A 9,598-nucleotide genomic window follows, 5' to 3' on the forward strand; every position below is an offset into this window, starting at 1 on the left:
ACATTCTAAGCTCCAGATAAGATCAAGGAACTCCTCCCCACATTCTCTTCCACAGTGCCTTTGGCGGGGGACTGTTCATGCTTCTGGCAAGAGCCCAATCGACCAACTCTCCAACCCTCCCGGTCCACACCACTCTCTTCCTTGAGACCATCAAGACCAACCTCAGCATACTTTTAACCCTCTTTGTGTCACCACAAGAAGCCCAGAGCTCCTTGTCCCCCTTATAGCTCTATAGCAACCATCTCCCCCCAATACACACACACACACACACACACACACACACACACACACACACACACACAAATTCCTATCACTTTTCTTGCCCCATTTTTTTCCTTAGCATTTTTTGGTCATCTGACAAATCATATGTTTTACTTGCTTTTCCATCCTCCTCTCCTAGAATAAAAGCTCTATAAGGTCAAGAATTTTTATAGTTTTATTCACTGCTCTACCCCGAGTGCTGGCACTTTGCAGGAGCTCACATTTGTTTAACAAATAAATCCCTATGACCATTTTTTAAAGTCTGAAACAGACAATATGAGGACCAAAGTTTGTCTGAGAAGTCTGAGAGAAAAACAAGAGATCATTTTCGACAACCAGAAAACAGGAAGAGAGGAAGGCTTGAGCTCAGGCTTAGACCCTGGGTGCTGTCTTCCTCTCTTCTCTTTTTTCAGCTCTACTGAAGTATAATTAACAAATAAAATCATATGTATCTAAAGTGTACCACATGATTTGATTTATCTATACATGGTGAAATGTTTGCCACAGTCAAGCTAATTAACATAACCACCACTCACATAGTTATCCTGTGTGTGTGGGTGTGTTGAGAACACTTAAGATCTACTCTTAGCAAATTTCAAACAGACAATGCAGCATTATTAACTAGAGTCACCATGCTGTACATTACATCCTCAAAAGTTATTCATCTTATAACTGAAAGTTTGTAACCTTTGACCCATGTCTCATTTCCCCAATTTCCCAGGTCCTGGAAACCACCATTCTATTGTCTGTTTCCATGAGTCTAACTTCCTTGCCTTTTTTTTTTTTTTTTCCGAGATCCCGTATATAAGTGATACCATGCAGTATTTGTCTTTTTCTGGCTGGCTTATTTCATTTGGCGTAATGCCCTCCACATGTATCCACATTGTCATCAAAAATGGCAGAATTTCCTTCTTTTGTATGGCTGAATAATATTCTATTATACGTACACACACACACACACACACACACACACCCCACATGAGATAAACTAGAAGCCATTAGAAAGTACTTTTAATGATTACATTATTTTTTCCCAAATCAATACAGCTTTTATTGCATCTTTAAAATATCACAAATAGGGGAGTCTACTTCTCCCTCCCCCTGCTCTTACGCTCTCTCTCAAATAAATAAAATCTGAAAAAAATAAAGAAAATATCACAAATAAACCTGAAAAAACACCCGGCATCTTGTTCTTTCTGTAGCTGGACAACTTAGATCTTATTTATCAGCCTGCTGAACACCTGCTTCTTCAGAAACATGGATTCCATCCGAAAATTTTCTGATGTCCTTGTTTCTAACCATGGTGGCTTGTCTGAATCAAAGCAGCAGAGTTGAGACAAGTTCAATGCCATTCCCTTCAAGAATTAACTCATCTTTCTGGACGTGAGCTACCGAACAAGGAACACCTGGCCTCACCAAACCCTGCGGATAGAGTTTTCCACCCAAGGAATTTCAGATTTCAACAAAAGAACCATTCTCCTGAATAACAATCTTGATGGGGAAGTGAGCATACACAGACCTGATCTTGTAACGGAAGCCCAGCGTAACACCCTCGATCATGTTCCGTACATGACTACAGACAGTGCAAACAGTAGCCAGTGCTTTTCTAGTTCCCCACCATTTGTCATCCCAGAGCCTCTTCTTTTTCTTTCTGAAGAGACGGAACTCTACATTGATGTGATTGCAGTCTCTTCACAGTGTTCCTCTGGGGCCCTCTCAATAACAGTGCGTCCCTTCAGAGTGATGGCGACATTTTCTGGAATGTCGACAGTCTGATCGCTGAGAATGGTCTTCATTCTCTCAGTAGATATAGCAAAACTGATTACATGATTAACTAAAGAAAAAGTACAGTGCAAAGGGTTTAGGGGCATCTGGCTGGCTCAGTCAGTAGAGCATATAACTCTTGATTCCTGGGTCATGAGTTCAAGTCCTGTGTTGGGCGTAGAGCCTACTTAAATATATATATATTATATCTATAATATAGATATATAATACTACATTATAAAACATTATATAATATATATGTATATATATGTATATGTATATAATACTACTGCCTAATTCTAACACCAGTTAAGGGCTCACTCTGTGCCAGCAAATGGATTGGTAAGGAGCTAATTAGAATATAACCTATTGGTATATTTTGTAAAGTTTTCATGAGTAGAATTTGATTAATCATTTCCAAAACTTAGGAGAAGAAACAAAAGGAACTTTAAGATAAAATCAGGGGAGGGATGGTTTTGTAACACAGTCGCATGAGGATGATGAAACACTTGGATGAATTTTTTCTGGGGTCATGGTTCCCCAGAGAAACCTTCAAGGAAAGAATTTTCCACGTTCATCATGGATGGTTCTTTCTGCCTTCGTGGAGAGCTTTTGATCCAGATCAGAGGGCATCTGGCTGCTCACACCAATGGGGGAATCAAGGAAGAAGAATGTCCCCATACTCTGCATTGGACCCACTTGACATCAGCTTTTCACAGCTGCAATGCTTGCAGAATTAAGGTCACATTTAATGAGTGTGATTATTGTTCATCATTAAATGGTAAGTATATCTGTGGAATGACATTGATTAAAGGTATTTTGGGCTCTTCACATGTTAACTGGATGAAATCATCACACCCGAGAAACCTAAAATTTAATACAGACCTTTACATCTAGTAGGAGATGTGGGCAATGAAAGCCTAAAACTAGGAGAGTTGTAAGAAGGATGCTTCTTAAAGATAAACGCATCAGGGAAGACAGAACTTCAGAGCTCCTAGCTGTAAGTGACACCAATATGGCTGATACCCGTTCTTTTCCCACCTGCCCAGCAGGTGTCAGTGTAAGACAATGTTCCTGCAACGGACCGAGCTTTGGAGCAGAAACGAAAAAAAGAGTATCAAGTTATAAACCAGAGAAGACATAATAAACATGAGGCTACCAAAATTTCACATGAGCCTTTAAATGTCATCATCTGAAGAGAGCTGACCTCAACAAAGTTTCCTCATGACTAGGGTGACAGAGCTGGACTGCAGGGCCTCAGAAGACCCCATCTGGCGCCCACAGTCCTTGTCTACTCCACAGGAGTTCCTGGAGCACCTCCCAGGGCTAGACAGGACTCGGCACTGCTGCAAGAGTCAGTCACCCCGAACTAGTACAGTAACCAATGAGCGCTCCAGGGAAGCAAAGCCATGTTCAGCCAAGTGTACTTCCTCTGAAAAATAAGTATGATCCCCACTACCCAGAGACAATATAACATAGAAATCTGTCATCCACAGGAATATATCTTATAAGGCTTACAACAGTGGAAAAGAGAGGGGAGTCAAAGTTTGTATGTGGGTTTTGCGGAATGTGTTGAGTCAGTCAGGGTGAGCTTCCTGGAGTAATGGCCTTTGAACCATGACAGAAGAAAAGAGGGGCACACCAGAGCTACACCCTAGCCCCACCTTTCCGCTTTGCATTTGGTTTTTCTCCAAATACAACCACCCTATACTCTGATAAAGGTAACCAATAAAGAGAAAGAAAATACACACGGATTATTTTAAAAATTCACTACGTAAAGGTACTATTGATATTTTAAAGGGAAAATGGTAGGAGGAGGATGATATTTATTGAGTACGTAATATATGTGTCATAAAATCCTTACTAAATTCCTGAATGTAAGTGGTGTTATTCTCATTTTTGGTAAAGAATCTAAGACTCACAGAAGTTCTATAACTCACCCAAGATTATGATATCTCATATTTATGAGTGATGACTCTGCACCATTATTCAACTAAGTGCACTCACAACAATCTAATGAAGAAATGACTTATTATTCCCATTTTGCAGAGATGGAGATTGAGTCTAACAGAAAATAAATTGCTTCCTCAAGATCACAGGACTCCTAATTAGTTGAAATTCAAATTCATGTGTTGCAAGTTGGGTTTGGGAAGCAGGCTAATAATGGACTAAGGCTGTGGCTGTTTATCAGGGAATACTTTTAGGATTAGCACCTGTGGAAGGAAGGGACTGGAAGCAGGTTTGGGAGACGCAGCTGAGTCACCCACACTGTGCCAAATAGCTGAGCCTGTATACACCTGCCTCAGTCACTGGATATGGACATGGCCCTGGGGGAGACCCCGAAGGGCTGACAGGTGACACCTGTCTGCTGACAGCACTCCCAGGGCTGGGACCTCCTTCCTGGGAAGGACATCTGGGCAGCATATCTCCATGCCCTTTGGACCATGTCCGTATAGTACTCCCAGCTCATGTTTTTCTGCTATCCCACGAGGGTGAGGGCCAGAAAGGAGGCAGGGTTGTCATGGTGAGGTTGCAGAGTGGTGAGCCCGGGCCCCAGGCTTCATGGGGAGGTGAACACCAAGCTCTCATCCCTTATAGCCCTCAAATAACATCAGCTAGAAATCGAGAAAGGGGTGGAGGGAGGGAGCGCAGAGTCAACAGCAGGATCAGTCATTAAATGCTTGTTGTTCGGTTGATTGACAACTTCCAGGTGGTCTAGTAAGGGAGGCACCAAGCCACGTGCAGACCCAACAGTTGGTCGGGCCACTTATGCTATTTAGTAACATCTGATCTCCTGCTGCATGCCTCCCACTCACCCCAGAGGCCACCCAAGACGGCAAATCCACCTGGTGCGCCAAGTGCCCCTGCCCTAGGCGAGAGGAGCACGGAGGGTGCCGTGTTCCCCGTAAAACAGAGTCAGCTCCTGGTATCACAAGTGGTAAGAACGGCAACCTTCCAGCCTGAGTGGCAACCAATTCTGATCCTTCTGCTTGAATTCAGAGGACAGCTGACTTGACAGAAGGCAGAAAGCTGGGGAGTTTCGTTCACTCAGTGACAAGTGAGCACAAAGCAAAACCAGCTTTCCACGGTGAAATTCTTCTCGAATGTCATCCTGGTGGCGCATGGAAAAGAGAAGCCTGAGAGACAGCTGAACGGCCACGCACAAGGGAGAAGACGTGTCTGCGGCACGTGTCTGCCTGACACCTCAGTGCTGTCGGCTCCTCCCTGTGCTACAGTCACTGGCCCCCCATGCACTTCATGGCCTTGGACCAAGCCGCTCCTTGCTCTTGGAACACCGCCTCCCTTTTGCCACAGGTAGCAAAATCCAGCCAAAGCCTTGGTTCAAATTTTCCTCCGCGCAACTGCCCATCCCCACCCTCCAGCCAAAAGCAATTTCTCTTACAATTCATTCGGTACCTACTACAAAGCAGAGGGAGTTCTAACACTTTAACTTGTGCTTAAGAATCACCAGACGTGCTTGATTCAAAGCCAGAGTCTTTGGCTCTGGGCTCCAGACATTCTGATTCATCGGGAATAGGGAGGCCTGGCAATTTGCAATTTTCACAGTCAGCTCTGATATTCCTGTTGGGTTTGGTGTGCAGAGAATACTTTGAAGAAGACTGACATGCTTTTAAAAGATTTCTTCCCTCCAAAAGAAGGGAGTGAGGCACGTGCTGCAGAGTCTCTGTCCTCTGAAGTGCCTGTTCCAGGGCAATAGGGGGACAGAGACCCTGGCTTCTTCAGCACTCTCCTACAGTATGCATCTAGCATAGTGATTCGCATACAGTAGGTGCTCCAACATTGCTTTTTGGTCAACTAAGAGTCTTTCTGGTCTCCTAATTTTCTTTTCACTCTTCTAAATGGTTGGAGGTCGGTAGGGAAACCTGCCTCTCACTCCTGTTTCCCACATTCTTCCTCCCGTGCTCCCTCCTGCTCCAAGTTCTAGCCTGCGCTGCACTCGACCTGCCCTTCCGTGGTCCTCCTTTAGTCGATCTTTTAGTTATTTAACAAGATTGGGGCATGATTTTTTTTTAATCTCTATTTTATGAAAGATCATATTCTAATTTTTTAAATATCCATATTCATTGGGCATGTTCTAGAAAATAGAGTTGACCCTTGAACAACATGGGTGGGAACTATGTGGCCCCACTTACACGCAAATTTTTTTGATAAATACAGTATGGTACTGTAAATGCATTGCGCCTTCTTTTTTATTTTCTTCACATTTTCTTTTCTCCAGCTTATTTTATTGTACAAGGATAGTATGTAATACACATATGTAACACATATACAAAATATGTGTTAATAGACTGTTATCGGTAAGGCTTTTGGTCAACAATATGCTATTCGGAGTTAGCTTTGGGGGGAATCAAAAGTTATATGCAGATTTTCAACTGCTTGGGGGTGGGCACCCCTAACCCCTACATTGTTCAAGGATAAACTGCATAAGTATTAAGAAGAAAGCTTACCTGTAATCCCCATTTCCTATTTAATGCACATTTTCACACATCCTGAAAAGACCCATCTTTCTGGGGGCTATGTCACAATCTTCTTTACCTTTGGACCCCTCCCTCTTTTCTAAGAAAGCCAGGATATTATTACAGATTAAGAAGGGGAGGAGAGCCAGGCTGGCTCAATCACATAGAGCATGCGACTCTTGATATCAGGGTTGTAGGTTCAAACCCCACGTTGGATGAGGGGATTATTTAAAAGTGAAATTTAAAAAAGAAGAAGAAGTGGAAGAAGGAGTAGGAGGAGAGGGTTTGAGGAGAGGAGAGAATCTAAAGTCTATTTTAAAAGAACAAAAGTTGTTCTATGATTTACGCCCCCCTCCCCACCCATCAAACGTTAAACAAATATGAAACCAGTGGACCAACTTTGACCAAGCACACTGCACACGGAACAGACATTTGGGCAATAGTATTTAGAAACTCAGTCTCTTCCTGGCTTTCAGAATCCACTTAGCGCAACAGGTAGAGAGGGTGTCTACAGTATACATAATAATGGCAACAAAGCAGCGAACATATCTTTCTCTCTATGTGTTGGGCATCCAGATAAATGATTCTACACATTAACTTATCTAACTTCACAGCAGCCCTGTCAGGCACGAATTTTTGCCACCATTTTACAACTGAGGAAAAGAGTCCCAGAGAGGTTAAGTAATTTGCCCAAGTGCACACAGCTAGTAAGTGGCAGAGTCTTTGAACCTAATCCGGTTGCAGAGTCTATGTTCTTAACCACTAACTGCAAGTTAACTAGTGTTGCCCAACAGTTAGAACATTTTAATCATTTAGAGACCTTAAGTGACACTGGACTTGAACTTTTGTCCAAGACCCCAAATATTTCAGAGTGTTTTCCTGGGAAACAAGCCCACAGTTAAGCCTCAATCAGACAATTGTTCCACTCATAATTACTCTCGTCCACTCTTATCTGACGGAGCTTGCCTACAGCCTGGTTGAACAGCCACACTTTGAGAAGATGTCTCTTTTATTCCTGGACTCGGTTGTTCTTCTGAATTCTTTTCAGCAACTAATTTATCGAGCAGCTATTATGTGCCAGGCATCATTCTAGGTTCCTGGCCCAGAAGATCAACGAGCTGTGTTGTTTACCCACCAAGAGAGGACTCGGCCTCTACTGGATCCATGGTCATGGACAGACAAAGAGGTAGGGATGGGTGGCGCATTCATACATGAGAAAAAGGGCTAGGCCACAGGGGAGCTTGGCCTTAAAGCTAGCACTCTATATAACTAACTATGGCATGTCTGAAACATAAGAAACCCAAGCACCAGGACAGAAGAACAGGCATTTTTGGTTTTGCTCCCAGTGGGAAGAGCCACAGGCATAACCATGGTCACAGCCGATTACCCACCCAGCACCAGTGTCTCCTGACCCTCAGAGCTGGGGGAGGAAGGGCCCTGGTTCCCTGTGTTGATTTGCAAACCATCCCCTCTTCCTAACATCATCTTCTTCCAGCTTCCCTGTCTTTTTTTTTTTTTTTTTTAAAGATTTCATTTATTTACTTGACAGAGATAGAGACAGCCAGCGAGAGAGGGAACACAAGCAGGGGGAGTGGGAGAGGAAGAAGCAGGCTCATAGCGGAGGAGCCTGATGTGGGGCTCGATCCCACAACGCCGGGATCACGCCCTGAGCCGAAGGCATGCGCTTAACCGCTGTGCCACCCAGGCGCCCCTAATTTGCTGAAGTATTAAATACTTCATGTGCTGTCACTGAAATAGCCAACCAGTACAGCCAGTGAATAACTGAAGATCTCTGCCCATGTGGAATGTACATTCCAATGGGGGAGGCCAGCTGTAAAAGAGAAAAATAGGAGGTAAAGAAATATGAGGTAAAAAAATAAACAATATGGTAGGTTGAAAGGTAACGAGTGCTTGTGGGAAACAGGTAGGGCAAGGTAATGGGGGTCAAAGGTGCTGAGGGGGGAGGGGAAAGGGTACCACCTCCCTGAGAGGGTGGTATTTGAGCAAAAATTTGAAGGAGGAGTCTGATCTGAGGCTCTCTGGAGAAGAACAGGCTCAGCAGAGAGAAGGGCTCTGAGAGAAGCCCGAAGGGGAGAAGCTGGCTGCTGAGCTGAGGAAGAGCAAGGAGGTGAGTGGGAGAGAACACGCTGAGCAAGGAGGAGAATGGGGACAGAGGAGGAGAGAGGTAACGGGCACCAGTCATGCTAGCTCATGAAACGAAGAACCATTGCAGGGTTTTGAACAGAGACATGAAACAGGTTTTAACAGGATTTCTCTGGCTGCTTTCCTGAGAATTGACCCTAGAAGGCTGAGGAAAGAAGCAGGGAGACCAGTAAGCCGCTGTGGTAGTAATCCAAGCATGGGAAGATGATGGCTCGAACCAGGGTAAGAGTAGAAGTGATCGGAGTCTGGATACTTTCTAAAGGGGAAGGACACTGGTCAGAAGGGGTACTTGTGCTGCAGTCACAAGAGAACCCCCAAGCCAGCAGCTTACAACACTTCATGGCTGGTGCGAGGTGTGAGTCGGCTGTGGCTCTTCTCCTCGGGACTTGGCTCTGGGTCCAGGTCCAGGCTAGCTGAGCAACCTCTGTCTGGAACATCGTGGACTATTGTGGAGAGGAGAAAAGTCACCCAGGAGAGTGAAAGAATAAATGGAGAAGAAAAGTATGGCATTAAAGGTTCATGTGAGGTTTACGGTTGTTAATTCAATTAACACCGGGGTGATGGTGTGTATTCACCTGCCACGATCTGCTGTGGAGGGGCAGGGCAGCCTCGGTTGATCCAGGGCTATGGTTTGGCCAAGCAGGTAGTGTGATGTGGGAGAGCTATGCAAGGGGGGTTTCTTGCGACTGACCACAGTGATTATGGTTTTCAAAACAGGGCTTTATAGCATGGGGACTGTACATCAAATCCACTGGCAGTTTAAAATAGACATCATGGCTATCAAGGTAGAAACACCCAGGTATTTTAGTGAAAATACTTTCTTGTTGATCGATCATGTAATCAGCATCACTGATGCTTTTAATCATCTCTGATTGCATCTTATTCTGTTAAATATATTCATGTGCTCTTTGAAGAGATACTATTCCAGGGAA

The 9,598-nt window shown here is 44.2% G+C and overlaps 1 pseudogene; it reads right to left on the minus strand.

Annotated features, from left to right (window-relative positions):
* Positions 1-974: 974 nt before the first annotated feature.
* On the minus strand, positions 975-2,057 carry LOC121105862 (annotated as a pseudogene).
* Positions 2,058-9,598: the final 7,541 nt, after the last annotated feature.

This window comes from Ursus maritimus, unplaced genomic scaffold (assembly GCF_017311325.1).
Source record: "Ursus maritimus isolate PB19 unplaced genomic scaffold, ASM1731132v1 scaffold_3, whole genome shotgun sequence".
In the NCBI taxonomy this organism is placed as follows: Eukaryota; Metazoa; Chordata; class Mammalia; order Carnivora; family Ursidae; genus Ursus; species Ursus maritimus.